The 26,120-nt window shown below is 50.6% G+C and overlaps 1 long non-coding RNA gene across 1 annotated transcript; it reads right to left on the bottom strand.

The window, feature by feature from the left end:
• Positions 1-18,091: 18,091 nt before the first annotated feature.
• Positions 18,092-20,636, bottom strand: LOC130157768 (uncharacterized). The gene is made up of 2 exons (XR_008825027.1): positions 20,369-20,636; positions 18,092-18,640 (listed from the first exon to the last, which is right to left on the bottom strand). It is a non-coding gene; the product is annotated as an uncharacterized LOC130157768 (long non-coding RNA).
• Between the last annotated feature and the right edge of the window lie 5,484 nt (positions 20,637-26,120).

Below are 26,120 nucleotides of genomic sequence, written 5' to 3'. Positions count from 1 at the left end.
TGTGGTTCACTTCAGTAAAATGGTTGTAGAAGGCCAAGACCTGCTTTCACTCTGTACGCTGGGTGCAAGGAAGTTACTCCAGGCACTGGTCCTGAGAGGAGATCTCACGTCTGCTACTGACAGCTGAAACTGGAGCCAGCACTGCTGCCCGGCTTCATATTAAGAACTCTGCTTGGTCTAAAGAAACCATCTGTGTGGGAAGCAGCTCCTGTGCACAGCTGCATCTGCTGCCTGGAGGACAGAACAGCCCGGCACAGCTCTCCAGGGTCTGCCAGGGCACCACTGACACACTGAGAGTTCCCTGCATCCCTCCTACAAAGATCCCCGTCGAACCAAGCTGACAGGCAAGCCCTAATCTCTCTGGCTCGTGAGTTAGTGCAAAGCTGTCTGGTATCTCCCTGGACTTTGGGAGGGACCTGTCACCTGGAAGTCACAATCGCAATTCCAGTGAAATGCAAAGGAAATGTCCTTCTTCTTCTGGTATCTCAATCTCTCTGGGTTCAGCGAACACAAATCCTTTCCTCCCAAATGTTCTCCTAGGGAAGGTGGTCACATACTACTCCGGGTTGAACTGCTGCAGAGTGACAGGGTGCAGTGCAGGCTGGTTGAACAGAGGCTCAGCAACCTGCATGCCACAAGGGTGCAAATTCCAGCCCCTTCTGTGTCAAAGCACAATTACTGAACACACACCACACCACCACCCTTTGCCTCCATTTATTTCTTTAGAATATTTCTGAGAGCATGTCAAAGCAGTTTCACATAACTCAGGAAAATGCCAATGCCATTCACCAACAGCAGGACCATCCAGAGCTCTTTGAGGCACTGGCAATGTTGCCTTCACTGAGTAAACAAACTGTTATTTTCACCGGAGTGCAACTCTAAAAACATAGGCAGATGTGTGGAGGTGTAAAAGCAGAATGAGGGGGATGAGTCACTGCTCACTCCAAATGCATGTGATGGGCTGGCTGGGGAGTCCCAGGCATGACAGCTCTGAGCACAGAAAAACTTCAGCAGTAGATGAGGCATGTTTCATTCATTCATTCATTCCTAACATCTCTGCTTTTGCTTCCTGTGACTCTAGCAGAAGTTTCAAGGTTCTCTGAAGACAGTTAAAAACTGTATTTTCAAGGGGCAGGGTGGGGTGGTATTTTAGAAACCAATGTCTTTCAACTGCAGTCACCACCACCTTTGAAAGAAAAATCGCTATCAAACCAAAGAGCTGAGCTCCCTCCACTCCAAGGGAGTTTGGGATCAAGCGTGGGCTGATCTCTGCAAGCAGAAGTGAGTTGCCAGGAGCACTGACATCTCTTCCTACGAAGGAACCAGGCAGGGCTCAGGAGTGAGCAGCCTTTCCTGATGCAACTCAGGTTAGAGGTGACAATAACCAAACAAATCCCAAATCTTGATGATCTCTGCCTATCAATAACATGTCCTCCACATACCTTAACGTGATTGACAATTTCTGCTGAAAAAAAAAAAGCCCACCAAATATTACAGGTCAAAAGTGAGCCACTGCATAGAGCTGGAGGAATGATTTGGCCCTCGCCAGCTCTCACTGTCAGCAGCACCAAGAGCACACAACAGCTTTCAAATGAAAGGAATAGACGGCATCACTAGAAGCAGGGCAGTTTTACTGCAAGATCACAGACTCCGTGCACCATGGGCAGGCTTTTAGCAATTTTAATATTTCCGCTGCTCATTTTGAATGCTATAGGTATAAGCACCAAGACATCCCTTCCTCCCACAGCCTGCTTCCCTCACCAGTAAAAACCCTGGTTCCCAGTCACCTTTGAGCCTGTAACCAGCCATTTAACTTCTAGAAACCACTTAACTCAGATTTCATCACCAGGTACCACCTGTGCCTGAACATTTCTGTACCAGGTTACTAATGTCATGTTCTTGAGCACTGCTCTGCAAGGATGTGATGGCAAATACTGATCGACCTTGCCTTAGGTCTGTCTTTAGGAACAGTCACTGCTATTAGTGCCACATTATGCCTGCTTCGACCTGGCATGAAAATTTGCACACAAGAACTGCCTGGAGACTGCACCATGGCTAAAACTTGTGTCACTTGGCACACATTTTTTGGCCCTAGTGATGTGATGTATAGACATTTCAACATGGGAAAGAAAAGCAAAGCCAAGCTTGGTCTAGAAACTACTGATGGAATTCTAAAATTAGCATTAAGCAGAGCAACTGCCTGAAAAATCAGTGGCGGCTTGTGAATTGAAGACACAAAACTGAAAGCCTGAGAACTACAGCCAGGCAGAGTGTTTCAGCTGGCTTTGGGCAGGGCCTGTGCCTCAGCTGCACACCAGCCAACACATGCAGAGTCCTCCAGCTAAAACTAGACACAAATTCACTTCTAGACTCTCCCCAGGCTTTTAAAAAAATCCGTTTGATCCCAACAGCTCAAAGATAAAACAGAGAAGCTCAGGACAAGCAAAACGCTGAAGGAGCAGAATCTCAGAGGGAGTTTAGCTTGTTTGCCTGGCTGATTGATCAAAGACACTCACTATTCAAACAGATGGAAGCAGTGCGGGCTTCTTCACGATCCAGTAGAGAAAAAATTTCCTCTAGCACCAAAATAGCCAAACCAAATGTGAACGTGTATTACCACCCAAATAGCACTGCCTCCCATCCATTAGATAAGGCATAATCATAACCGATGTTGTTCTGCAAAAGCTGACAGGACTCTCCGCCTGAGGCAGAGTTCCCAGCACTGTGTCTCCGGAGGGACTCTTGCTGGCATCGAAGGGGTGGTACTGAATTAGAGCTGACCTACACCTCTTGCTTTGGCCAAAGCTGGCTCCTTATGGCATATGGGGAGATCGTCAGCCCACCTGTCTTCCTCATTCTAGCCCTCTCATGCAGATGCTTGGGCTCTTGCCAGGGCTGGTCTTTGTGCTATCTGAGCCTAGTCCAGCTTCATCCCAGCACCAGACTTGCCATGGAGGAGAGGAGACTCGCCTTGCTCACATCTGGACTCCTCCCCCAGCTCGCTCCTGAGCATCACAGTAGGTTACCACTGGCCTCACAAAGCTCCCAGCAAAAACCTTCTCAGCAGCCCCACTTTTCCCAGCACCAGCATACAGCATCGCAGCCACATTGGCACTAAGCAGGGAGATGCGCTGGGGCAGGGCCAGCCCCACTTGTCCATGCCAGAGCCACGGAGTAACCCTGAGTCTCCCTGGCACAGCAGGGAAGGGCTGGACATCCCATGGAGCACAGTCTGGGCACGCAGGCAGGAGAGCTACAAGAGGGTCTTTGAGTGGAGGAGAAGCAAAATTCCCCTCTGAGTGAGCAGGGAGCAGGACAGCCCTGGCCAGGCAGGGTGTGCTTGAAGGAGGTGAGGGCTGGACCTGCTTAGGGTCTATCACTGCTGCTGCTGAAATTCCATGCACCTGCCTCAAGGTATTTTAATGGAAATTAAAAGCTTTACAGAAGGACAGCTTGATTCTCAAGTGAGCGACAGAAAAATGACAGGCTAATTTTATGTTTCATTTTTAGCAGCATTATTCTGAAGCGTAGGATAATGGGTAACTGATTTAACCAGGTTCTTACTTCAGGTAAGAAAGGCAGAACAAAGAGAACTACTATTTTTTTTCTTTCTTTTTGCAATTTGTCATTATAATCAAGCAGCAACATTTGTATCTTTAGCTATTTCCATATATAAACTTTTAATTGTCAATGAATGTGGTTATAAGAATAGCTTTGTTAGAACAATACATAGCACAATAAGTATGCATTTAGTTAGGTTTGTGTAGTAACAAGCAATTTTACTTTTAAACTCCATACAATTTCAGTCACCCTCTGGCTGAACACACTGGTGTGCAGTCCTTCGGGATGCCCAAAAACGTACAGAAACCAAGCCAAGGAGAGAGCAGCTCCCTGGCCAGACAACCTCAAGGACAGTGTCTGGGGATGGATTCCCAAATCGGGCAGGCTGCCCTAGGGAGGGGGTGTTCATCAGCTAGGACAAGCAAAAGAAGGTGGATCCTTTCCAGGTCCCAAGCTCATCCTCTCCAGAGGACAGCTGAGCCACTGCATCTCAATTTCAGCGGGCCCAAGCCTGAGGGACAGAGGTGCATTCCCGCTTTCTTTAATCACACCCCAAAGGCTCAGATGCCAGCGGTAAATGGACTTGTGATTAAATGCACAAACAGAACTGCTAGTAGGTATCATGCCTACATTAGGCTGAGGGTGAGGTGTAAGGTTAGGCTAATAACCAGCTGCATATCTCTGGCAGCGTGTACTGGGAACAGGAATTTTCCAGGTGAACTGGGGATCCTTTGGCCTTAGCCCAAATCATAACAAAGATGTAGTGCTTGGCAGATGCTGGCAGGATCAAAATCCCCTTTCCTCTCCAGCTGCCTTTTGGCAGGGATAGGGTGGAGGTGGATGCAGAAGACAAGCCTCCACAGCCCTTTCATCCCCTCCTTTCCTGGGAAAGCCCAAGAGAGCTCACGTGGTTCAAAGGTATTGCTCTCCCATTGTCCCTTCGTTAGATCCCATCAGGGCGTCTCAGCAGAAATACATGCACTCATGACACAGGCTTGACTACTGTAATTCCTCTGCAGGGCTTGCAGCTTAGCTCCCGCTGCACTCGCTGCTTTGGCAGAAGGGACTGGTGTGTCACATCCATCTCAGAGCATCCTCCACCCTGCACCCCAGCTGCATGCCCAGCAGTGCTCCTCTGGCTCGCAGCCAGCACTGGTGGCTTTCCACGCCTGCAGCCGACGCTCACTCAGCACTCACGGCTGCCAGGTTCCCACCACAGGGTCTCAGATCAGCAGAGGAACAGACCGTGCTGCCCTGAACCCTGGCAGAAGCTGTCCCCTGCTTTTCTCCAGTCACTTAAGATATGCTGACAGCTTTCCTAGTAACATTTTAAAACTGAAAATCAATAATGTTTATGTGGCTTACTGCTTCTGCTTTCTTTTTCCCTCTTCCCCGAGTCTGATCGCCCTCCTTACAGAGAACGGTGTTTTTAAGATGATGTTCAATAGCACTTACTCATTTACAATGGCAAGGCTCTTGTTAGTGAACCAGTGAGTAATGGTTATTATCCTGCCTACCAAAGGGCTGCATGTTTGCATTGCTTTTCCTTCCTGATCACCTAGCCCTGCATGCTAATCCAAACCAGACCTTCATTAGCAACATGAGCAAACCGATGTTGTGTAGGCTAAGCTGGGCAGGAACATCATCTGCTCAGTTCCATGAGCTGGGGAGGGTCAGACTCTGACCTGAGCTGGGATAGGTACAAGCCCTCTACACTCAAATTCCCTCGGAGTTCAGGAGAATCTGAGTCTGACACACATCTCTGAGGGTGTGATGTATGGTACTGTCAGGAGACAGGTGCTTTAGGGTCTGGCCTGCCCTCTCTAGCTACTATCCTTTCTTTATCCATCTTTTCTGTTTGGTCTGAGATACATCCTTGGTGGCAAACGCTCTGTTGTGCGCAATTTGTGCTGCACAACAGCACTGTTGTTTCTAAGTACCACTGGAGCATAAGCAGTAATAGTAACAACTGGGGGAGAAGAAACCACCAGGGTGCATCTAATGCTCAAACAACCCCCAAGCAGCTCTTTCCCTCTTTTCTGGAGTTTCACCTTTGAAGTTTTCTCTCAAGCCTGCAGAGCAGCTTCTGCTGTTGCCATGAGGTCCATACGTCCCCCCACCCTGTAGTCCTTAGCTGCTGTGGCAGCTTGGTAGCTCTGGGGTTTGGTATAGTCTCGCAAGAAAATGAGCTGGTACAGAAATCCAACCAAGCAGAGAGAAAAAGTGATTTTACAACAGTGATTGATTATTATTTTTTTTAAACTATTCTTTTAAAAAGCTGAGCCTGCATTTGGTCTCCAAAAGCTGGTCTTTTGGGGTAAAGGGCACTGCCAGGGAACATACCTTTACTGAGCTCCCTTACAGCAACAGACTAAAAACCCCCTCCCATCACTGCTCTGCTGTGCAGGACAAGGGGAAAAGGAAACAAACCCAGCATTCCTTGATCCTCTGAGCTCCTATAATCCAGCCGGCTAGCCTCCTGCAGCAATTTTCTCCATAGCCCACCATGCAGAGCATGCCCTCATTGCCCTAGGCCTGCTTAACCCGGCTCTACCTTAATTTGCACTAGCAGCAGCATTACATAAATTACTTACTCTCACATGATGCCTCTCTTAAGTAAGCAAATGGGATGACATCATCCACCAGCAAAATACCAGCTGCTCAGGGAGGGAAGGGGTGAGCGCGTGTCAGCGTGGGTGAGTGCACACAGATTGCTTGAGCCGCGGCTGCATGGCAAATCCCAATCCTTCCAGGAAAGGAAACAGCATCAGGGATCATTCAGGATGGAAGGGACTTCAGGAGATGTCAGCCCAACCTTCTGCGCACAGCAGGGTCAGTGATGAGGCCAGACCAGGTTGCTCAGGGCTTTATACAGCTGAGTCCTGAAAACTTCTGAGAACACAGACTGCACAGCCTCTCAGGGCAACCTGCTCCATTGTTCAACTGTCCTCACAGGGAAAAAGCATTTCCTTGTATCCAGTCTGACTTCTTTTTTCAACTTGAGGCAAATTTGCCAAATTGTAAAGCTGGTTTTAAATAACCCTATACACAAAAATATCATGTAGATACATTCAAATAAATCCACATCTCTGCCCACATCTTTTGTTCACAGAAGCCCAAGCCTTCTCCAGTCCTTAATAAACTTGTTATACAATATTTTGTTGCACAAAGCATCATTTAATTTACCTGTGGGAGTGCAGGAATTTGCTCACCTCCTAAATACCTCAAGCAGCCCGGACCATATGCATTAACGCAGCTAAAACGACTGCATAGCTTATGTTTTGTCCAGATGCTGCTACATGCTACAGAAACCTACCATTCATGAGCTGGTCGCTGCCTCCCTTCAGGCAGAAGGAGCCCTGGTAGGTGCTCATCTCTAGAAAGTTTCTTCCTGCTTAGTTCAGCCTTCCCCACCGAGTCAGATGGTCCCACACCCGGGGCAGTCCTTCTCAGGCCCAAAGCGGGTTGGTGACAGAGGTGTCATCCTTACCAGAGGCCACACAAAGTCTCCTGAGCGTTGGGGGACTGGCACTGGCCTCAAGCATCAATAAGCTGTGCTCTGCAAGGCAGATCCTCATCCCCCAAAGTGATTGGCGTTCTTCAGGCCTCTACCTATCAGCACCTAATTTTGCACCTCCCCAAAGGAGTAAGTAGTATCTGGCGTGAGCTGCTGCAACAGTCACAAAATGAAATTGTGTCCACCTGCCACATTCAGAAATCATCTAGCAAACTGACAGCTGGTGAAGAGGAGGGAGTGAAGGAAGGCACCAGCAAGTACCGAAACAAGTGGTGCTTGTTAATACCCACCTGTGGGAAGGGAGCTTTGCATGAGATGGTTTGGTGGTGTAATGTACAACCAGGATAGTGCCAGCTTGCATCTCTGGGCCCAGATGTCTCTAAAACAAATTCAGATGAGTATGGTCCTGCCAAGTCTCAGCAGCCATCATTTACTCTATAGTTTTACACACAGGCCAGTTCTGCATTAGACATGTGGCGGAAGCAAATGCTTCCACCTGCACTGAGACAGTTATTTCCAACTCCAAAATCAGGGACTGAATCAAAATCCACTCAATCCTCACCCCTGCACATAAAATGTGCTTTCAAAATCGCCAGCTTTAACATAAAATCAAATGCAGGATATTTTAATTTCTCTTCTGATTTTCAGCCTCTTGGGTGTGTTCCAGTTATGTTGTGAAGCTTCTTTCTAGAAAGATGAGTGCCAGAATTGATATATATATTTTTTTTTTACCCAGAAGCAAGAGTGTCACATAATTCCATAATTCTGTGGTGGTACTTGGGGAGAAGAAGAAATTGTGGGACTTTGCACAGAAGCGATGAGAGCAGCCCATATTGCTGCAGCTCATCAGTCACACTGAGACATACCTGTATCTGGAGGGGAGCCCTTTAAACTGAGGAACACCCCTACAAGGCAAAAGGCCAGTGAATAGACTAAGCCCCTAGGAAGCTTAAGGAAGGAAGGATTTGTTGCTCACGTGTTTTGCTCCCTGCCTTGCCTGGGAGACTGTGGGCCACACCAGCACCCAAACTGAACATCAGTTACAGGCTGACTACCCACCACCCCCAGCCCCCTGAAAATGGTGACCGACTGCTTGCAAAGTGCTTTGAACCCATATGCCAAAATGCTTGTGTGCAGACATACAAACAACACAGGGGTGCTGCAGGTGAAGTATGCCCAGGAAACACTGGGCTTTTCCTTCCAGTGCTGTCCTGAGTTGTATCACATGGCAGGAGCCTGCAGAGGGACTGTTGTTCAGTGCGTGCCCCACTGTATGAAAGTCTTTCTTGTCATCTTATATTAGATCTGGTAACTTGTTCAAACTGGAGCAGAAAATGGATTTCTGTAGGAAATTTCAGGCATCATAAAGAAACCTATGAAATTTCAGGCTCTTTAATTATGAAAGCAAATTCTGAAGGCAAAGGAATCAGGAAAAGCTATTAAAATCTGCTCAAAGGAGAATTAAGTTAAAATTGCTTGAAAAACGTAGCTTGGTTAAATGCTGCCCTTTGCGCGCTGTGAGAGCCCGGCGGCTGGCACAGGAACGCCTGCTTGGTGGGAGGGGGGGCCCATGGCAGCGACCCCGCTAACGGGCTGCTGGCAAGGAGGGGGGGCTGGCTCTCCTGGGCGAGCAGGTTAATGCCACGCTCATGAAGACTGCCAGATCTACAGCCTGCAGAACACGGGGTTTGAAAGTAAAATGCAGCGGGAAGTTAGTTGTGCAGCCTGGGGGGTGCCCAGCTCATCCTCTCCCCGCCCAAAGCAGGGGGTCCGGCATCTGCCAGAGGAGCTGCCCCGGACTCCTCCCTAGCGGTGCAAAAGCCCCGTTTATAACCGGAGCGTCGTGATGGCCGGTGTAAGTCGTTCCCAGCAGGTCCCCCGAGGGACGCCAGGTGTGTCTGCACCGAGAGGAAGGCGAGGGCCGCCCCCCCGGGCCCGCCGCACGGGGAGGTGCCTTGCGGCAGCCGCAGACCCCCAGCCGGGAGCTGCGCTAACGCCTGCGCCGAGGCAGAAGTGAAAATCAATAACACCACTAATAAATCCAACATTAATCATTTGCGCTCGGCCCAGCTTTGCCCCAAGCCCGCATTAGTCCCTTCTGCTGCTCCCCCGGGGCTGCGCAGCGAGCCGGGCGCTGGCGCTCACATCGGGCCGGGCGGGTGCCGGCTCCCCCGGCCGGTCCTCGGCGGGGACCGAGCGCGGCCCCCGGCCTCGCCCGCCGCCCCCGCCAGCTCCACCCGGCGGGGCGGCTGCCGTGCTCCCGGCCGCTCAGGCCCCCGGGCTGCCCCTTCCCGGGAGCATCCTCCCCCGTGGGGTTAGCAGGGGTACGGGGCGGGGGAGGGACGAGGCTCTGCCGGCTGCCCCGGGGCTGCGAGCCCCCCACCCCCGCCCCCCCGGCCCTGCGGCGGCCGCCTGGCCGGCAGTGACACCGCGCGGCGGGCACCGGCACCGGCACCGGGGCCACCGGGCGGTGTCACTGCGAGGCGGGCACAGGGCGGGAGCGCCTGCCCTACCGGGGCCGGGGGGCTCGGCTGTCTGCAGAGGGCTCGGCGTGCCTTGGGCCTTGAGGGAAGGAGCCTTCTCCCTCCTCTCCTTCTGCACATATAGCTATATACACAGGCACACATCCACCGCTGCAGCCCACCTCCCTCCTCCTCGCTTCAAGCCTGGACAGCCTGTCTTCCCTCCGCAGCCCGTGCCCTTTCCCACCAGCCAGCCGAACCGGTGTGGCAAAGGTGCGGGCAAAGCCTCCCGGCTCGGCGGGAGCCTCCGGGAAGCAGCCTGATCTGTAATCAAACTCAGCCTGCTTTTTCCCAACCTCAATCCCTTACACCATCCCCATTTGGCTCGCCCTCCTGGGATGTTTTAAATGAGATTCTAATTTCTTCAGGCCAGGGATGATCTTTTATCATGTCTCCCTTCCCGCACGGGGGCCCGGGCAGCATGGGACCTGCAGGCATAATTACAGTCCCGATGATAAATGCCAGTCACGCTGTTTGCCTCCCCACTCAGGCTGTGCTGTAATCAAACTTGCTGATTGTTTTTAAAAGGCAGGTGTGTACTGCGGGCCTGATGCAAGGCTGTCCTACATTCTGCTCTGGGTCACGTCAGGCTCTTTGGACTCAACACCAAAGAGCCATGGTACTCCTCCAGCCTCGTGTGCTGCATGGCTCTGGCTCCTCACCTTCCCCACAAGACCAGAGAACACGGCGCGCCAGCATGGCATGTAGGTACGATGCTCACCCAGAAAACACACTGATTTGCTTGCCTGCTGTGAAAGAGCGGTGAGCTGATGCAGTCTTCTCATCTAACTTTGTGAACCATGGCATTTCCTGAAGGCTGTCAACCTGGTGGTGCCCAACACAGCTGACCTGCTGGGTACATTTCTCCTAATTTTCCCATTAGTAAGCATGTGGTAAGTACTGGTGCTGGATGTGCCTGGACTGCCAGCACCGCAGACTCCCATAAGGAGACATGGGAAGGCCAGATGACTCTTCTCTGCCTCTTAGATTAGCATATGTCAAGTCAAGCTGGTCGCTCCAGCAGTGCAGATCAGTTCGGTACGGAACAGACACATCAGCACATCCCAAATTACTGATTTGCAGCTGTGGCTCCCTCTGTGTGGCCAGCCTGTGCCATGGGAGTGATGCACCAGGCCTGCCAGTGTCTGATGAGCACACCGGTGCTTGCAAACACTGCTACACTGCTGGCACATGATGCTGCTGTGGAGCTGCACCACAGCCACAAACTTCTGCAGAGATTGGATCCCAGGTTTTCCCCAGAATGACGTGGTTAAAGGGCAAGCCTTTAGCTGTAGAGGGAGGACCAGAAGTGTCACTGCCTGCTCATGTGCTGTTGGCAGTTCACCCAGGGAAGGTCTGGGGATGCACTGAGACCCTGGAGGACAGTTCTCCTTCCAGATGCTACTGCAATCGTACCAGCAGTCCTTGTCAGAGCACTGAGGCTGATAGGGCTGCACATCCCTGTGCCCAAGATCCCTTGGTATGTGTTACCCCAATCTTGGAGGTGAGACACAATCGCATGTCCAAAATGAAAACGCAGAAATATGTCCCTTCCTTCTACTCATTCTGCCCTTTGAATACTAATCTTTCATTCTTTTGAAGTCTCTACAGGGTCCTCAGATGCTCATTTTCAAGCCCCCTCAAAAACATGGGTTGGAAAAACGCAAAACACATCCACACCTGGCATTGGGCACATGCCCATCTGGATGCTGGAGAAAGCTACAGAAGAGTCTGTTCTCTGAACATCACCAAGATCAGAGAGACCTGGGCCTCTCATCTGCTGAGCAAACAGTAGTTGCATAAATTGAAACTGCCTTGGGCTCACTGGTGTAAACTCACACGCCCAGTGTGTCCTGGAGTTCAAGCATTTTAGAGAAGAAAAGTGTGGAAATGTCCTTGTCTGCTAGGGCCAGTTCACTGCTCCACCTTTTTCAGCTCTCCTCTGGCAGGTTGTCATCACTCCTTGCCTCTCACACTGTCCTCCCCTGCCATGCACTCTGGGCAGGTTTCCAGACTCCAGCTGGAGAATACTGACTTGATTAGATTTGATTCACAAAGGCATTTCACAACACTTGTTCACCTAAACAAAATAAAAGTCCTGGATCTAAGGATCATAATTAAGGGCAGGATAGATCCTTTCAAAACAAACTGCTGGTAAGTCACCAAATTCTGAATAATGCCATTTCCTGCCAAAATCCCCAGCTGAGCAAAAAGTTCATATAAGTTCAGCTGCTCAATCTATGACTTCCTGAGATAGCAGGTGACATGTTTTTGGCTTTTGGATCCCTTAAAGATGCAGGCTTCTGTTCCAATTTTGTCAAATTAACCACTTGTCAGATATGCAGGAGGCTTTAGCCATCTCTTCAGCCTCAGACAAAACAGGATGCCGCCAGGGATGAGGAGGATGTTTTATTTCCTTCACCTCTGGTTCTTTTTGCTTGGACACCCAACTGACATGTCCAATACGCATAAAGAGCCATCACACGTGAACCAACCTTCAGTTCCTGATCACCTCTGCTCAGGTTGGCCTGGGAGGTCAGACTCCGTGGCCTGGTTCCTTGTCATGGTGTCAGTCACACTGAAAATTCACTTTTTCTCTCCTAGCTGTTTTCTCAGTAGCTACAGATAGGTGGGAATGAGCTGGCTCCTTTCTGAAAGCTAGCAGTCTTTGACGATTACCGCTGAATTCATAGCATGGTTTGCCACCCCAGCCTCTCTGTCTGAAATGATGTTCAGTTCCACATCTCACAACACACCACTCACCTTGCCCGTCCATGAGGCTGTAGCTGGAACTGCTTAAAAACCAACAAACAAAGCATGCTGCACAAAGAGAAAACTAATGGTGATATACTAACACCTTTCCTGGGTGCTTAGGGAGGACGGCAGAGCTGACCGCTTTGGAACGAGGACCAGGGAGCATTGCTTGCAAGCTGCTGTCTCTCCTGCTGGAGACGTCAGCCTCTCTGACCAGCTCAGCCGCAAGCCCCTCCTGTAGCACTCACAGATGCTGGGGCCAGGCCGGCCTTGGCTCCAGCCCTTCTGGCAGCTTCATCCTGAAAGGAAACCACTTTGGGACACGTTCAGTTTCCTCTCCATGTGCCCACTTAAACCATTCCAGCAAAATAATTTCTACCAAATGTACTTTCTTCAGCAGCAGCACAAAGCCCACTCTGTGAATCCCATCAACAACGTGCTCACAAAAAACTTCCTGTTGTGCTGCAATGAAAGTCCTCTTGAGGAATGGGTCTAAAAAAGGGGGTACAGTCAAGAGCACAACAATTAATTGATGGAGAAAGGAATCCACAGTCAGACACACCACTCCTTCACTGGGATGGAGTTGCTTCAGTCTTACTGGAAAATGCTCGAAGGCAAAGCAAGAACTGCTCCTGAGAGGAGGAAGACATGCAGGCAGGTGTTTCACTGGCCTGTGGACACTCCTCATGTGATGGAAAGGGCACCTGAGGGCCATGTGACAGGCCCCCAGGAGAAGACCATGGTTGAAGTGGACCTCTGAGAAGTGCAGGAGCCTGGCCTGAAGCTCAGCACTGTTCCCATCAGCTCCAGCCTCACTGAAGGTAGAGGGGTTTCACGCAGCATCAGGTCCAACATGGGACTGTGCTGCTGCCCACACTCAGGCACAATCCCCCAAGTCCTCCAGGAAAGCACAGCCCCCAGCTCACCAGGTAGCTCCAGTGCACCACACTGCAACATGAGACAAGAGGAAACACTTTTGGCCATACCAAAATTAGGCACTTTCATCATTCCTTTAACTGGAAATTTAAACAAAGTCAAGACCATTGTGCAAAATGTTTCCGCATCGATGAATCAGCTTCTTCCAAAGGAAAAAGCTGTGCCATTTGAAAAACGTGAGCCCGTTATACATAACAAGCTCTCCCCCAGAGACCTCACAATTAAGGCCTGAGATAAGCTGAAGCAAGCAGGCAAAACAACCCCTGCGTTTGGAGGTACCAATTAAGCAAGCAGAGCAGAAATCTGAGTTTACTACTGGCCTGACCGATGCTGGAGGGGAAGAGTTTGTTGGCAAATTTCAAAATTAGACTTAAAAGAAGAAGAGCTGGTTAATATGAACCAAGCAGCCTTGGTAGGCTGAAAATTGATGAAATAGCTCTTTGCGTGTTTCTGCCTTCCCCTTTTATGCATATGTCATAAATAATTAACCAGCTCTTTGTCTTCGACCCTTGAGGAATTCTGGGGTGTAATAATAGGAGCAGCCGATAGTATCTTGACTCTTCTCTCTTCAGACAATACAGGGCTCTCACATGTAATCCCGTGATGGCACGGAGCAGGTTCTCCTTATCCTCCCAATCGGGTTTCTATCCTGTCCTGCTCCTGTGCATGTAATTTTCCTCTGGAGCCATGTTCATAGAAGCAATAGGCAAATACGCCACTCGGCAGCGCCGTGTGGACTGGCAGACCTGCTGAGGCTGGGCTGTAATTATAGCGTAGAAGCCCTTGAGCAGCAGCCACCCGTCCTGCACAATAACAGCAAGCCAGTAACACCTTGTAGGCCAGCTTCCCCATTAGGTTTCTTATTATTTTTGTGGTCGTGAGTCATACGGGAGTACCTAGCACGTAACATGCCGTGTACAAGTGTTGGGCCTGGAGACCAACGGGGCAGACAAACCCATCTTTTCTTTGGCTTTATTCTGAGCCACCTCAAGAGACCAGGTGGGTTTATCAGCCCCCTGGCAGCCATCCTGGAGGCAAGGCAGGCTGGGAGCTGGGCAGCATGCCTAGCAGCGTTACATCTCCCTGGGCTCACGAGGCCATGTTTGGTAGAGAAAAGCGATTTCCTGTGATTTTGTTGAAGACAACTACAGCTCAGGACGTTGTGCCTGGTCACTGCCTCCTGCCTGGTAAGTGCGTGTCTCAGCTGTCTGTTGGCACCCATCTCCGTCCAGGGCCAAGTGCCCACGGGGCTGCAGGACACCATCAGATGGCCACCCACTGCAGTCTTGCCCGTAAGTGATGCTCCATGATGTGAAAAGGTGAGGCCTTGGCCAACTGGTAGCCAGGAACCCCAGCCTGTCCATCATTGACATGGCTCCTGGGGACTGGACAGAGCCAGAAGGCTTCCCGGTTCACACAAGGGCCGTCACCATCTTCCTGCCAACTGCCTTTTCCCAGTGCCCAAACATCCCCATCCTCTGTCCTGAGAGACATTACACCTGGGAAATTCCTTGGGATGCTGTCTGCATGTCCCATCCACAGTGGTGTCCCACCTGCAGTGTTGTCCCGCCATAACCAGGAGTTTGAGGGTTGCCAAAGCAGCTGAAACATGAGAAGGAGGTGTGTGAATAAATCTGACCTACCAGCACCGTAGGCAAGCACAGTCCCTACTGAAAACAATAGGGAACGGGGCACCAAAATAATGCAAATCGCAGAGTTCCCCTGTAAACTAGTACTGTTTCAAGGGAGATTGCCTGGGCCTCCATCAAATGCCAGCTCCCTTCTGGAAGACAAAGGCATCTAGTCCTTCTTACTGATACCCCAGTTTGCTTTGGATACATTTACCACAAACATTTGTGTAATTCTGCACCTTGATGCCATGTCTCAAAGCTTCAAGTCTAGAAGAGCCTTACCAACCCAGGGCAGCACCAAGGGCAGGATCGTTGTATTCCACTTTCTAGCAAATTGTTCACTCATCCAAATGTCAGGAAGCTCAGCAGGACACATTTCACATGTTTGTTCACCTCCTAGAAGCAGCTTGAAAGCCACAGTCATCCTGGAAGTGTGACCGTCTAGATCACACTACAGTCTGCAGGTGCCCACATTTCATCCGAGGGGGCTGCGGTGGGGAAAGGCAGCCTGAATGGAGTCAGTGGGTGCTTCTGCTGTGGACAGCCATCACGGGCTGGCAGAGAGAAGTGAGCTTCTGGGGAAGGAGATGGAGCATGACTGGCACCAAGGGCACAGAGACGTGAGGGCTGGCCCTAGCCGGGGTGAGACAAGCAAGGTTACGTTGAGATCTTGGGGGCTGATTAAAAAGATGAAGCACAAAGGCAGGCCAAAAAAGTTGCACGAGCAGTCACAGGTGAAGTAGCACAGAACAGGTACCGCCGGTCCATGTCTCCCTCTCTCTCACCCACACCCCATGTCCTGCCCCGGCTGCTGGCTCCACAGTGCTTGTGTCTCCATAGCTCCCTTCTGGGAAGGGAGGGCTTCCACCCTTCCCCTCCACCTTGTGCCAGCACCTCCTCCCCATGTCTTCCTGCTCTGCCTTTCCCACCTTTCTGTCCCCCAGAGATGCATAAGCCTTTTCACCCTGCACACTTTCCTTCCCCCCCCACCTCATTCCCCCATGGGGAAGCCATTTTGTGCTTCCCCACCAAGGTGTCTCCCTTTCGCGCCCCAGGTAAAGGGAGAGCCGAAGGCTGTAGTCTCCCCAGGCTCTGCTGCCTGCTGGCTCTGCAGCTAGGTAGCCCCAGGCCACCAATCCACCCATGGGTGCTTTGTCCCTGGCTGGCACCACAAAGGGATGAGGAGCACCCGCATCCCCTGTGGCCCCTTCCAGGCTTCCAAAAGACTCCTGCAGACAGCAAGGAAGGAGCTGTGAAACTCCAGTGGTTAATTTTTCCCCTCCTTCCATCGCATATTACAAGCTTTTTGTGAAAGCAAATCATTATAAAACAAATTAATAAAATAAAATGAACAGAGACATGACCTCAGCCTGGCCGCTCAGAGCAAGAGGTGGTGTCTGAACCTGACCAGCTGTTGCTACACCTATGCCGCAGCATGATGGGCTACATTTCACAGGGTAGTCAGAGAAAAGGCAGAGTCCACACTGCATGTTAATGTTTTTTGGTGAAAGAGCAATGCTGCATCCCCTATTTTCCAGCTTTCTTATGAGAGATGTAAGGGTTTGGCTGCAAAGTGTTTACCTAGCCTCTGGAGCTGAGAGTGAAACCTCTGTGTTGTACCCAATAAACTACCCTTCCCTTCAGAACAAATAAAACCACAGTGGGATCAAAACCTGCTCTTTCCTTTGGTAGAGGCAATGACTGACTTGTCCCAGCTAAACTAAACGCATGTCCCTTCAGCTTTGTCCTTCACCTTGCAGTCACTGCATCCATAAGACGGGGACGTCCGGAGCGACATGGAGACAAGGCAAGGACCTGTGCAAAGTGATTGTCTCTCTGCAGACAGCAAGGGTTTCTTGCAGATACCAGGCAGACAGATGAAGGGCGATCTCAGCTTTGGGAGTGCTCGGCCATGGACACCGGTGCTCACAGCGAGCACCCAAGCTTCACCCTGAGCCGGAACCCGAAGGAGCGATGGTCAGGACAAACACTCCTGTGCAGGGTGACAGTGAGCACAAGGCACGTGATGACTGTGGGCTAGGGAGTGTATCCGCCTCAAAAATGCTGTTGACTGCAGGTGTATGACGAAACATGTCACCATTGCAGACAGACGTGTACATAGCGATGTCTGATTCAGATCACTACTAATTACTCTGGCAGAGTGTTTGAGGTGCCTTAAAAAGCCAACACCCGCTGAAGAGGCACGATGCTTCCTGGAGTGTTGTTCTGCCACTGATTGCAGCTTGGGTGTTGCAGCCTGTGCTTACCTTTCCTCCTGAGAAGGGGGTCACAGCTTCTCCCAAGCCTGAGCACCCACTGCCCTATCATCAATTCCTTAATGAAAACCCTGAAAGCAAGTAAATCTATGACAGTTTGATACTGATAGCTGCTCCTGGGGTGGGGATTTTCACCCAGTTGTGCTATTGTCTGACAGTTAATTCATTCAGGAACTGAAGGAAAAGTATGATATGAGACATGTCCTAGGCAAGGAAGAGGGAGGATGCTAGCGCTGCCCCTCTGTCCATGTCTCTCCAAACAAGACAAAGCAAAAGAGAATAAACCAAGAAGCAAGGATGGATGTGAAAGGCAAGAGGGAAATATAGCTAAATATAAGGGGGAATAAAAGCTTCCTAAAGACAAGAACAGTTACAGGGAAGGAGGTGCTGCTGAGGAAGGTGGTAAGAGAAAGAGCAGCAGCAATGCACCCTCTACTCTCAGTGCAGGAGCTCTACCAATGACACGAATTAAGGCATTAAGACAGCAAGGGGCCAGTACCAAAAACTTCCAGGAAGAGATGTGCACCTGGAACACCCCTTCTCCCTGGCCAGGGCATCCTTTCCCAAAAGGCCATTATGTCACCTCCATCCTCATTGTGGCCTCTAGCCTGCGGCACCGACCAGAGAGATGTGAGGGCCACTCTGAGCCAAGGCTCCCTGGGTGTCCCCGGGGCATGGTTCACCCTGCCCAGCCACTTCTGCATACCAGTCACTGGAAAGGTAAATGCCAGTTCTTCTGGACCTTCCCAAAGTGACTCTGAACCCCTGCAGCACAGGCACTGGCTCCTGCAGGACAGGTAGCCTTCGAAAGGGCCAGTGCCCCAAGGAGTAATTAAGCATATCGTAGTTTTTAAAGGTTGGAGAAGCCTAGGCAAAGAGCTTGGGAAAGTGGTGTGAAACGACCTCACTGATTTTCTAATTGGCATCTTCTTAGCATTGCAGCATTGTTCTCAGCACACACATTAGCAACAGCAAAAGGTCCAAGACAAGACATTTGACAAAAATGAGGTCACTGGAGTAAAACATACTATTACCAAAACTGCCCGGTGCCACCACACAACAGTGCTGCTAAAGACACTGACCCAATCCTGATAAGGGATGGAATGTCAGAGGTCGCAGCACACATTTCTCAAGAGCTCCTGCATTGATCCCACCATCCAGCTGAACATCGGCCTCTTTGACAATCTCCAGTTTCACCAGGGAGCCCTTTCATTTTGCCCCCTGTGCTGCTGTGAGGCTCCCACATCACCAGTCTTGCGCAGTCGGGTGTTTACAGTGGTGGTGGTTGCTCTGTTTTTACCTGCATGGTATTTCACATACACCATGGCCCTGCTACCGTGACAGTCATGGCTCTTCCCCAAACCTGCCTCTCCCTGGGCTCCTACTGCTGTTAGTCCCCTGCCAGTTGCAGCAGGGGTGGTGGTGTAAAAAATCTGGAGTCAGCTGTGGAAATAAGCAAATATTTTTGGTTAAGAGATGACTGACAGTATTTCAGACTGATACAGAATTTGTCATTTCAGCTGCAGAAGCCTATCCCACACAAAGACTGTGGCTTTCCATCACATTGCTCACGTATTTGTTTTCACACTTTTTTTCTGAAGAGTAAAATGGAATTGATTTTTTAGCTCAGGTTTTCTTTCTGGTTTTGCTTTTTTGGTTTTGTTTTTTTAAACATCTTAGTATTATTTGTGGAAAAAGAGCTTGCATTTTGGAACTTGAAAAGTGGACCTGTGCAAGTGGCCATGGGTGAAAGGATACTTACTCAAAAATCATACTGAGGTCAATCAATACAGGGAAGCCAATTAGAGTATTTTTATCACCATTATGGCAGACTCTGGAAAAAACCCCAACATTTTGCAACCTTACATTTCCTGCCACATGAAGATAAATCTAAGTCCCAGCACTGGGAGCAAAGACTTTTCTTTCTTTGCTCATATGGGAAAAAAATGTGGGAAAGCACATAGAAAGGGTACTGCTAAGGGAGGGCTGCCCTTCTGGGTGCCCTCTGGGAAAACGGCAGGACCACGCTTCAAGAGAACAGTCAAGCAGATGCCTGCAGGTGAACTGCAGAGCCATGACAAAATTAAGAAACCCACTGGTTGGACTCAGGAAGAAAGAAAAAAGCCTTTGGCTGCAGCTGAAAAAGTTTCACTTTTAACAAAATTGTCCCTCAAAGCTCTCCAAAGATTCTCAGCTGGACCCTGGCTGTTTTTCTAGAGAAAATGATGCTGCACATGTACTGAAAAATGGAAAATGAAGGTTAGGAACAGGATGGTTCATTAAGGATAAATCATGATGACACTCATCTTTGCACAGAAACCAGGAAGTTTCTCTTCTCAAGTGTACCAAAGTCTTTAGGAGGAAACGATTGCGTACACAGTTACTGAGCCTATTGCAGATAATTATATCTATTTTTCCAGTGAGGTAATCTCCCTCACTCTTTTGCAGTTCAACTTGGGTGATAGCTTTCAACACTACCGTCATCATCATAAATGGGAGTGTCCAAAGTCCTGCAGGGACTGGGAGAGCCGAGCATGGAGCATCTGCTCTGCCTCCTGGCCAGGAGCATCAATGGTGCCCAGCAGGTGACGTGCAGCATCCAGCCTAGGCCAGGGTAATATTCAGGCAGGCAAAACCAACAGGTTTCCTACTCCTGAAGCAAAATAAATCTGTTGAGTTTTGAATCTATTTGAAACAGAAAAGCTAGATGGAGAAGGAGCTGGGAGGATCAGCAAGGCTGCCAATGCGGGCTGCTATTGCAGTGTGAAGAGGGAAACACCATCCCATCCCCTCCCATCCCAATTGCTACCATTTAGGGGAACCCAGGATCACTTGTCCCTGGAGCAGGTCCAAAGGCAGGGGAGTGACTGGCCCAGGCACTGCAAGGAGCAAAGTATCCCCAGCAAGGGAGGGCAGGAGCTCACCCTGTGCCACTGCTTGTGCTCCCTGTGCCCTCACATACAACCCTCTGGGTCAGACTGGTACAAGTATTTAGATGCTTACAGATGCAAATCAGGCATAACATGGTGTTTCCCAAAGCATTTGCATCTCAGACACCCACATATTCTTAAAACTCTACCCTTCTGCCTATGCATGTGTTGGTTTCTTAATTTCTAAAATGGATACGGTAATTACCTGCCTCTCTGGCAGCAGGGGGAGAAGAAGAGATACCTGGTGTGCTGCCATTAGCTCAACAGCCGTGCCGGGTCCCCTTCTCTTTCCAGCTCTGCATCAGTGCCAGGTGATACTGGCTAGTCCATCAACACCAACAAACGCATCTGGTGATCTTGGGAGAGGAGAGAAATGCCAGCTCTGCGTCTCGCTCTGTTTAAGAGGGTTTTCTGGGATGATGCTTCCTGACTGCTTCCTCAATACCTGTGGTCTTGTGCCTTAGGAAAACTTCAGGCTCCCCAGGCTGGTGGCACATCGAACCGTCATGTTTCACACAGGCAGCTGCTGGCAGGCACGTGACGGGGACTTGCCAGAAATACCGTAGGGTCATGTGCGTGCATTGCAGGGAAACAAAATCTGTGTGGGTGCCTTTTAAGGAAACCATGAGCCTGCTTTTGAGCACCCTGGCGATCACACAGCTCAGCAGAATCAGCCCGAAAAGCAGCTCTGCATTTGCAGTGTATTTTTCCTGGACTGCCAGCCTTTCGCACTTCCCCTTCGGAGCTAAACCATGCCTTCATCTCTTCTTGGCAGTGCTCGTTTCTCACAGTAAGGAAGTAAAATTAAGAAAACCAAACAAAAGTGTATTCTTGCCCATCAACAGAAAGCAGCCCCACATCAAACTGACCTGCTGGATAGTGCTTTACATTCTACTTACTCAAACATAAAATCCTATTTTCCTTTATATTTAGGAAAGCAGGAAATGTACAAAGGGGTTTTCATCTCAGGAACAAGGAATACCGAAGAGAGCCCCCAAAACAGTTTGCAGGCTGAACGCAGTGATCAAAATATTAAGACACAAGTAGGAATCGATACGCTCAAGTAAGCACTTCAACTTTTCATCCAGCTACTCCAGGCAGGCAATCCATTAGATCTGGCCACTAGGACACTAGAAAACTTGTAAAAATAAAAGCAGTGGGCAGCACAGCAAGTTAGACCTTCAGGTAGGTACACAGGCTGTGGGCAGAGCTACATACCTGACCTAAAGCATCTGGGCCAAAAAGGGAGCTGTGAGGGCTGGGCTCATGGTGTAACACATACGGCGGGGCCATGGTGTAAAATCTCCAGGGCTCAGGTGTTTCTCTCCATCTCAGACTCAACATGAAAGGTACCACAAAACCAGCAGCGCAGCAAGCACAAGGATACAGCTCCCCTTGGCTGCAGCAGATGCAGCTCATTCCTCACAGCCCCTCAGGGGTATGCTGGGCCTTAGCAGGCTAAATTAGCAGGGGTGCTGCAGCTTGCTTATTAACGCATCCTGGGGGCTGCGGGGCTCACAGAAACTCCACAGGGCATGGTGGAAACACACTCTGCTGGGCTGCAGATCTGTTTGCTCAGCCATGCCAGCTGCTATTTCTCACATGCCAGGCTCACTTTGAAATACGGTGCAGCGTGTGACAATGGCACAGTCGTCCTGGGCTTTTCCCTTTGCAACAAGTGTAACACGGAACAGCCCCACGGTTTTTACTCGGCCCATAGTGCTGCCTCCTAGGAGTCTTCTACCAGTATTTCTTCCTCAGCACAGCACTCAAAAATTTGTTTGGTTATCTAAATGCACCAAAATACACAAAACCCCGGGATGATGCTAATGGTGGAGAGCTGACCTTGTGGTGATTAATACAAAGACACCAGATACTTTGGCCTTTCACTGGGGAATAGGCAGAAACCTGAGTCACCAGCTGCTCACAGGGTTTGCTGCAGCAGTGGCACACAGCAGCACCTTGCAACACCTGCACTGGCTCAGCCACCTCACCTGCCTGGAATTTTCAATGGAGCCCATGACAGTTATGCTCCCAACTGTGCTGGAGGATTGAAAAATTGACCAAACCACCGTTTCTTGAACTGCACACTGGCTTGCAGGGTATGCATTTCAAATTCACAGCGTGTGGTTAAATATCAGAGTACCCTGATAGAGGAGCTGCAGGGAGCAAGCCACAAGTGCCCCGGTCATTAGAAGTTCTCAGGGCTTAGCCTCTAAGCAGAGTGTTTGTTCTATTTGTACAGGGTCAGAAGTGTCCCATTCATCAATTCACAAATCTCTGTATTTTTGTCACCTAGGGACTGTCACACTGTGTGTGACAGGTCTGCAGCCTGCCTCCACAAGGACTCAGCAGTGGGTGCTGATGGAATGAGGGTGAGAAGCAAGGCATGCACTGCCCAGCCTCTCTCTTGGCATCTCCTCCTTCTCAGAAATTCTACTTTTCCCTACAAGGTGTGATGGTTTGACCTTGGCTGAATGCCAGGTGCCCACCAAAGCTGGTCTGTCACCCCCTCCTCAGCTGGATGGTGAGAGAAAACAGGCTCATGGGTTGAGACAAAGACAGGGAGATCACTCTGCAATTACTGTCACAGGCAAAACAGACTTAACTTGGGGAAATTAGTTTAATTCATTACCATTCAAATCAGAGTAGGACAATGAGATCTAAACCCTAAAACTTAAAAACATCTTCTTCGCAGCTCAGCTTCCCTCCTGAATTCTGTATCTCCTCCCCACCCAGCAGCACAGGGGGACGGGGAATGGGGGTTGTGGTCAGTCCATCGCACACTGTCTCTGCTGCTCCTGCCTCCTCACACTCTTCCTCTGCCCCACGTGGGTCCCTCGCACGGGGTGCCGTCCTTCAGGAGCAGACCGCTCCAGCGTGGGTCCCTGCAGGGTCACAAGCCCTGCCAGCAACCCTGCTCCAGCCTGGGCTCCTCTCTCCATGGGGCCACGGGTCCTGCCAGGAGCCTGCTCCAGCGTGGGCTTCCCACGGGGTCACAGCCTCCTTTGGACACCCCCTGCCCTGGCGTGGGGTCCTCCCCGGCTGCAGGTGGGGATCTGCTCCCGCTGACCTCCATGGGCTGAGGGCACAGCCTGCCCCACCGTGGGCTCCACCGCGGGCTGCCGGGGCATCTCTGCGCCGGTGCCTGGAGCCCCTCCTGCCCCCCGTCCTGCACCGACCTGGGGGGCTGCAGAGCGGTTGCTCTCGCATAGTCTCACTCCGCTCTCTGGCTGCAATTTGTCATGCAGATTATTTTTCCCCTTCTTAAATACATTATCCCAGAGGTGCTCCCACCATCACTGACTGGCTCAGCCTTGGCCAGCAGCAGCTCCGCTTCTCACGGAAGCCACCTCTGTAACCCCAAACACCCCACCCCCCAAACCTTGCCCACGCAAAACCAATACACAAGGCTAGAGGCACATTTACACTCACAGATAGTTTATTTCCCTGGTACATCCCCAGCACCAGGGCCCCAAGCTGCACGCACTGCACACTGGCCAGCAGCAAAACCCGCAGGCAAAACCCAAGGGGAAGAAAAATGAAGATCATTTCTCAGGGCTCCAGGGGCACTCAGGCCAAAGGGTCTCCCAGCAGGCAGTCTGCCCCCTCCCCAGCACCCCCTGCAAAGAACCGCCTGCAGCAAACCCCGCTTTCCTTTAGCAGGAGTTACCGGCCGCAGGAGCAGAGTTGGGCCAGAGAAGCAGGCGACAAAATTCCTGCTGATTTCTAGAAGAAGCAGCAGGTGAAGCCCTGGTGTTCCAAATATCCCTGCCAGATGCCAACGCAGATTTTTTCAGAGCTGGCTCCTGTTGCGGTGGAAGACATGAAGCATTTATCTGGCTGCCTCTGGTGTCCAGAGGCTTCTCCTTGGAGAGGAAGGATGAGTGAAGACTTTGGTAATTACCTGTGAAACCTGGTCTTATGCTGCTGCCTCCTTTCCCGGGTGGTAACTCCACTCCAAGTGCAGTGGGGGCAGGCTGGGACAGAGCTGCAGCCCTGCGGTGGGGCTGGCTCAGCGAACGCTGCCCAAGACCTACGATGGGCTCAGACTTCCTTGGCACTCGCCCCTCCACAGCATTAGCTCCTGTTCTGGTGGCAGTTGCAGCTGTGGAGAGCCTTTGCTGATAGACAGGCTTTGCAAGGGTTATTATTAGCTTATTGAAATGAAATGGCTGTTGATATGAAAAGCTTTGGTACAAAACCAGGAGAGGGTGACCTGAAACTGGGAGAACTTCATTTTCGTGATGGTAAATGTCAAGGTCCATCATGCATTGCCCATATGCACGTACAAGCTAATGAAGATTAATGCACAGGGAGTGCACTGTTGCCACTATTAAAATGGCAGCATCCTTCCCCTGAAGAAGAAGGAGGAGAAAGAGAAGACTTTCCACAGGGATCCCTGTCTCCCCACCCAGGCCCCAGCAGTGATGGCTCTGGGGGATGACTGAGGGGGCTACCAGTCACCGGCGTGAGGCGTCCTGCTCTGGGCTAGCTCTGTTTTACTGTGCAGTATCTGCTCCTGGCAAAGATGCACAGTGTCTTTACCCTCCATCTTCCATGACCAACTTAATTCTGCAAATCAACAGCTCTTGCTGTAGCAGAAGTTGGGAAATGGAGTCAAATATTTCCTGAATTGTCCTGTAAAATATCTCTGCAGGGTTCAAGCAGCACTGATGCTGCAGGAGAAACACAGTGGGAGTCACTACATGATCCCTCTACCACTACAGCAAAACACCATAGGAAACCAAAGAGAATAATGTATCCGATCACAATTTATTTGCACCAAATCATCCATCTCCACTTAAGAAGAAAATGAGATTGTTTCCCCAGTGAGTAACTAAGCCAGTCTGCTCTACCTCAGCACATGGGAACAGGATCGGTTGCTACCACAGACATTTTGGGGCTCCAGACAGGTTCCCCCCAGCCCCCTGGGATGGGTATTGCTCCCTGATCAGCTGCTGCACCAACAGGTGACAGCTGAAGTCCCTGCCGGTGTGGCACTCCAGGGGCAAGCGCTTGGGCCGGCGGGGCTCAGCCAGGGCTATGCGTGGCACGCCAGCCTGCTGGATTCGTGTCCAGCTCTGCAGACTCCTGCCAAAAGCAACACGGGCACTGTGGTGCTCCAGGCAGGCCGATGCTCAACTGTGAGCATCTCCCCAGTGGATTCAGCCTGTGGAGCTGCTCACGCAGCTTGCCCGAATTTCTGCTCATCTCTATGAAAGAAGAGGGATCAGCAACAGGGTTGACGGCTGAAGGCAGACCTGACGGTTTTCTCCCTGTTCAGATCTGCTGCCACCAGAGAGCCCAGTTCAGGAGTCTCTCCGAGTTTCCTTTTAGACCCACAGAATTAGGTTGAGTACAAGAGGGCAGCAATCACGCACTTAATTTGTTTCACCCTGGAATACATCATCATTCAAAAGCCCCGAATATTTATTGGTGGCAAAGAGACATCGATTGCCTAGCCGCAGGCAGAGTAAAAATCATTGAGGGGAAAAAAAAAAAAAGCAAGCAACGAAACAAACCAGAAAAATTGCTCCGGTGCCTCCTACCACACTGCCAGGCGATGTGCTGTTTCAGTCTCCTCTGCCTTCCAGCATCCCTCAGTTCTCACAAGCTTCCAAGGCATGAGAAATGGCCTTTCCATTTGAATTTATTGGTGAATGGTTTTCAGCAGCTCCCAGGCACTTTATCACCTTCCTGCAGAGGAACATAAAACAGGGCTTTTGTCTCAGCCTGTGCGGTAGGAACAAATAAATAAGGGCAGCTCCCCGCAGCTCCGCCGCTGGCTTGCTCACGCACGGGACCCGGCTGCATTGTACTGAGGAGCTCAAGCTGTGGTGTTCAGAGCTAACTCTGCCCTGAACTCCCCGCTGCCCCTGGATGTTTAAAGCCAGTTATTTCCTTCTGAAGGTTTTCCCAACAGGAAAGCTGTTTCCCACCCCTAAAACCTGGCTGAACGCTAATGGCCCATTGTGGCTCTTGTAAAAGAT

This window comes from Falco biarmicus, chromosome 12, assembly GCF_023638135.1.
Source record: "Falco biarmicus isolate bFalBia1 chromosome 12, bFalBia1.pri, whole genome shotgun sequence".
Taxonomy (NCBI): Eukaryota; Metazoa; Chordata; class Aves; order Falconiformes; family Falconidae; genus Falco; species Falco biarmicus.
The sequence above is the reverse complement of the archived record's forward strand: the minus strand, read 5'-3'. Positions and strand labels throughout refer to the sequence as shown.